We start from the raw sequence: 6000 nt of genomic DNA on the forward strand, positions 1-6000 counted from the left end.
CCTCCCTTCCAACACCTCAGCACAATCAGCGAGCCTGTCTTGTCCTTCCCCCTCTGAACATTTCTGTACCAATATGACCGTGTTCTCTCAGCTATATTGCATCCACACCCCTCCGTTCTGAACCCCACAAATCCCAAGAAGGAAGTGGCCCCAGTGACATTGTGGGCAAATCCGAGGCCTGTTCTCAAAGTGACTGATTGAATGAATCAATTTGTTGGTACCGACAGTGGTTCGTGTGCTCACTGATCTCAGACCACTTGTGAAATGTACAGCAATATTCTGAGACCCGAACTCCAACCCAACCCGCCCCCGAACTTCCCCAGACACCCAATGCAGCAGCAACTGTCAAGGAAGGAAAGGGGAAGAATGCACCAGTTTTAACCACATCTGAGGTGCCCACATTGTGGGTACGTGGGCAGTGCCCCGCTACAGAGTGCCACCTTTGGTGAAGGAAGCTGGGACACCAGGAGTCGCACCTAATGTTCTCCTCACTGCCCAGTCCAGACAGCCACTATCCAACTCGGGCCCTGATATTTGTCCCACGGGGAGGAAAGTTAGTAAACACAAATCAGATTGGGAATCGGTGCTGAAAGGGCCGAGTGAACCATGGGATGATTTGACGTTAAAGCTCCACCCCCACCCCTCCCATTCTATGACACAGTCCGTATGAACTTTGTGGAGCTGAAGGAAGCCAGTGCTGTGTAACTGAAGTTGTCACAGACGGGAACACACAGCCCACTTGTGCTCAGGGCGCGGATCCCATTGCTTATCGCAATCACCAGCCGCAGAGAAACAAAAATAAAGCCCACGGAGCAGAGGTTGGCAGCTGAGTTGGTGAGGAGACCGGGCTTGGTAGCAGCAGAGGAATTGTGAATGGGAACATTGTGCTGTACGTGGTCCCCAGCTGCCTGCCACTGGCTGATAAAGAAACTGCAAACATTTGCCACATTCCAAAGCTGCCTGTTGGCATTGTTGAAAGAACTTGCTGAGATCTTGGTCATCTCTCCCCACCCCAACCTGAGGAAGACTACACCTGTCAAATGTCTTGCACACTCATTGTGGATAAGGTGCACATGATCTTGATTTCCACAAACAGTGCTGGAGGGGGCCATTTGGCCCATCATGCCTGTACTGGCTCTCTGAAAAGAGCGATCTAACTGTCCTCATTCCCCTGTCCTTCCCCATTTGATCTGCTGTTTCTCCATGTCAATTCCCTTACAATTAAACTTGTCACAGACAGGAATACACTCCCACACCAGCCTTTTCAGGCAGTGCACCCCAGATCCGAACAACAAAACTCATTTTCCCCCTCTGCTTCCTTCAGCAATGATCTAAAATCTGGTCCTTCTGCTGGTGGGCTACTCGATCAATTATATATCACTCATTTTGGAGTGGGCTTTGTATCCCCCACCTCCAGACCCAGAATCGTCCTTATTCCATTGATCCACCACTAACAACAGCTTTTATTTGTTTGTTCCTGGGACATGGGCGTCACTGGCTAGGCCAGCATTTATTGCCCATCCCTCGTTGCTCTTGAGAAGGTGGTGGTGAGCTGCCTTCTTGAACCGCTGCCGTCTCTGTGATGGAGGTACATTGCTGTTCGGGAGGCAGTTCCAGGATTTTGACCCAGCGACTGCAAAGGAACGGCGATATATTTCCACATCAGGATGGAGAGTGGTTTGGAGGAGAACTTGCAGGTGGTGGTGTTCCCATGTATCTGCTGCCCTTGTCCTTCTAGAGGTCGCAGGTTTGGAAGGTGGCCTCGAAGGAGACTTGGCGAGTTATAGATAGATAGATAGAACAGTACAGCACAGAACAGGCCCTTCGGCCCACGATGTTGTGCCGAGCTTTATCTGAAACTAAGATCAAGCTATCCCACTCCCTATCATCCTGGTGTGCTCCATGTGCCTATCCAATAACCGCTTAAATGTTCCTAAAGTGTCTGACTCCACTATCGCTGCAGGCAGTCCATTCCACACCCCAACCACTCTCTGCGTAAAGAACCTACCTCTGACATTTTTCCTATATCTCCCACCACGAACCCTATAGTTATGCCCCCTTGTAATAGCTCCATCCACCCGAGGAAATAGTCTTTGAACGTTCACTCTATCTATCCCCTTCATCATTTTATAAACCTCTATTAAGTCTCCCCTCAGCCTCCTCCGCTCCAGAGAGAACAGCCCTAGCTCCCTCAACCTTTCCTCATAAGGCCTACCCTCCAAACCAGGCAGCATCCTGGTAAATCTCCTCTGCACTCTTTCCAGTGCTCCCACATCCTTCTTATAGTGAGGTGACCAGAACTGCACACAATATTCCAAATGTGGTCTCACCAAGGTCCTGTACAGTTGCAGCATAACCCCACGGCTCTTAAACTTGCTGCAGTGCATCTTGTAGATAGTACACACTGCTGCTACTGTTCATCGGGGGTGAGGGAGTGAATATTTATGGATGAGGTGCCAATCTAGCAGGGTGCTTTGTCCTGGATGGTGTCAAGCTTCTTGAGTGTTGTTGGAGCTACACCCATACTGGCAAGTGGGGACTATTCCATCACACTCCTGACTTGTGCCTTGTAGACGGTGGATAGGCTTTGGGGAGTCAAGAGGTGGCTAACTCACCGCTGCATTCCTAGTCTCTGACCTGCTCTTGCCGCCATTGTGTTTATGTGGCTGAAAGACTCATTGGAGACTGAGGAGAGAGAGAGACGGTCAAAGGGAAATGGAGGTTATCTACAATGAGGCTCTCTACCCGAAGCTGCAGTTGGAGGGTGCCACATAAAATGTAGATCTACTTCTGAAAGGGAGATGCGCTGGTGATGTTCATTTCAAATGGAATGAATTTTGACCATGTTGAGCTGCCCAACCCCCCCACATACATACACTGTGTTTTCAATGTTAACCAGCAATGTGACTGAGGGGGTGGTGATTTCCCCAGCCTCCCAGCCAGCTCTGCGGGTAACCTTTCTCTGCTCTCTGTGTGGCATCTCAGAGGCTTCCCAATCTCGGGGGCCCGTGTCAACATGTTGTACTTCAATCAAAATATGTGCATGAGGTAAACCTGCTATTACCTAATTTATTGTTTTTTAATAAAAAATGAACTTTTTCCCTTTTTTTTATAAATGTTTATGCCAGTTTTAAAGTTGACCTGTAGTTATTCTTATATTTACCTTTTTTTGTGATTAAATTCTTTTTAACATTTTAGTTGCCTTTATCATATCTTGTTGGTCTGTCTGTCAACGTCTTGTGGATTTCCTTTCTGATTGGCTACTTGCCCCACCCCTACCCCTTCACTAGGGACAGCAATGAAAGGTTAAGGTCCTCCTGTTCCCCAGGCCTCCCCCGGACCCCTCACCTCAGTGCCAGCCTGTAGCCTAACCTCCATCCTTCTCAACTGCTTGGTGCCTTGGCTTGACTTCTTAGCCCCATCCCTTCAGGCATTTGCCCGGCAGCCAATCGATATTGGTGGGCATTGGACAGTGTGGGCAGGAAGCTAAATCCTGCCACTTACTGTTGCCTGGTCGAGTTAAGTCACGGTGCTCAGGATCAAGATGGAATGTCGGAAGAAGAGTAAGCCATTCGGCCCCTCTCCCACCATGCAACTGGAGAATGGCTGCTCTCTACCTGTCTGTAGATGTCTCCAAAACCCATTTTCCTCTTGGCCTTTCCCCTCCTCCTGGCTTGTGGTGGCTTTGTGTTCACAGCAACGACCTGCTTGAGCAGTGTGGTGGCTCCATAGTTTTCCACCCTTTGGCCTGGTACTATTGGCAACCCATCCACTACCCTTCATAGAATGACAAGGGGGGAGATGATGGTATTAGTGGTATTATCGCTAGACTCTTAATCCACAAACTCAGCTAATGTTCTGGGGACCTGGGTTCAAATCCCGCCACGGCAGATGGTGGAACTTGAATTCACTTTTTTAAAAAATCTGGAATTACGAATCTACTGATGACCATGAAACCATTGTCGGAAAAACCCATCTGGTTCACTAGTGTCCTTTAGGGAAGGAAACCTGCCGTCCTTACCGGGTTTGGCCTACATGTGACTCTAGATCCACAGAATGTGGTTGACTCTCAACTGCCCTTGGACAACTGGGGATGGGCAATAAATGCTGGCCCAGCCAGCGACGCCCATGTCCCATAAAATAATTTTTTAAAGTGTGAATGCAGCCGATTCGGATGCCATCTCCGGGGACATGTCTCCCTGCGGTGCAGGCTTAGAAACCCCTTCTGATCCCAGCCAATACATCTAGAAGCCCGCAGAGAAAACCCTGCCTGATGTTAACGTCACTGTGAGACTGAATAGATGCATGAAAGAAACCGGGTTTGAAGGATTATGGGAATGTGACAAGTGAATGGATTCAGTCTGCTCAATTTGAAGTTTGATTGGTCATGTCTCTTCTCTGTAAATGTGAACTGATTGGGCAGAATTTTATAGCCTCGCTCATCCCGAAACTGTAAAATCCTGCCCGAGGTCAACGGACCTTGCCATGCTCCGCCCCTCACCCGCTGGGATTCCCATGGCGGGTGGGATGGTAAAATTCCAGCCATTGACTTTGTAATGCTTGATGTCCATTGTAATAACTTGTGACAGACTTGCGATTGTCCGGTTCATCCGAGATGTCACAACAGAGTCACCAGTTAATGAGATTCGGAGAGCTAGTCTTTTATCGGAGATGTACTGTTCCAGGTGACAAATAGCACTGCTGAGACATGGGCCAATTTCAGATGTCTGGGACAGAAGCTTCCCTGTATTCTGGCTCAGTCATATACTGTAGTTTTGAGGATTTGTCCTGGGCTGATATGATAGGTACCCAGCTCGGTACCCTATCTCACTCTGAGACTGACATTCAGTGCAAAACCGGAAGTGAGATTCTTGTGTCACAGAAAATCAAACTGAGAGAAGAGACTTTCAGTTCACCAGCAAGGCTTGTAGTCGCAAAAGCATAAGAGTCAATGTCTGGACACTCTTCAAGATCCTTGACAACATTCGCAGCCTCAATTTCAAAACCCTCCATTGCTTTTCTCCCGACACCTCGTCAGTCATCTCTTCCAGCCCTGTCACCCGACTTCCAACAGCTTTGCAATTCCCATTCCTTACTTCTGGCACAGTGGTTAGCACTGCTGCCTCACAGCGCCAGGGACCCGGGTTCGATTCCCGGCCTCGGGTCACTGTCTGTGCGGAGTCTGCACATTCTCCCCGTGTCTGCGTGGGTTTCCTCCAGGTGCTCCGGTTTCCTCCCACTAAGATGTGCAGGTTAGGTGCATTGGACCTGATAAATTGTCCATCAGTGTCAGGGGGATTAGCAGGGTAATCCCGGGTTACAGGGATAGGGCCTGGGTGGGATTGTTGTTGGTGCAGACTCGATGGGCTGAATGGCCTCCTTCCGCACTGTAGGGATTCTATGATTCCTGCATTGCTGGTGTCCAAACCCAAAAACCAGTCATCCCATTTTGTTGTTTTTAAATACCCCTCAAATCTGTCCTCCCAGCTATCCAATTTTCACCATACATTCCTCTCTGGTGCACAATGCAAGTCCTGCAACCCACTTCCCCCTTCCCCAGCTCAGCCACCAGTGCCAGGGCTGTGCCTCCAATCTGGAATTCTCTTCCCAAACCTTTCTTGCACTTCCACCACCTCCAAATCTGCATCCATTGATGTCCTTGGTCTCCTCCCGTTAGTCCTGGGCTGTTCCAGTGTCTTGCCCTTCAAAGCTTAGATCACCTGCTAAATCCGCCACTCCTCCTGTCACCAAAGACAACCTTCCCCATCACCGTCGCCGCTGATTGAACATGGAGAATAATTGAGTCCTGTGCCAAGAATCTCCCACAACAATACAGTGAGAGAAAAGATGGAAAGGGCAAGTTTTGCAATGATATATTGCTTTTGACGCCCACAGGACATCTTGAACTGCCTTCGAGCCAGTGAATCATAGAGTCCGACAGTGCAGAAGGAGGCCATTCAGCCCATCGAGTCTGCACTGACCATAATCCCACCCAGACCC

The sequence above is a fragment of the Mustelus asterias genome, chromosome 22 (assembly GCF_964213995.1).
Source record: "Mustelus asterias chromosome 22, sMusAst1.hap1.1, whole genome shotgun sequence".
Taxonomy (NCBI): Eukaryota; Metazoa; Chordata; class Chondrichthyes; order Carcharhiniformes; family Triakidae; genus Mustelus; species Mustelus asterias.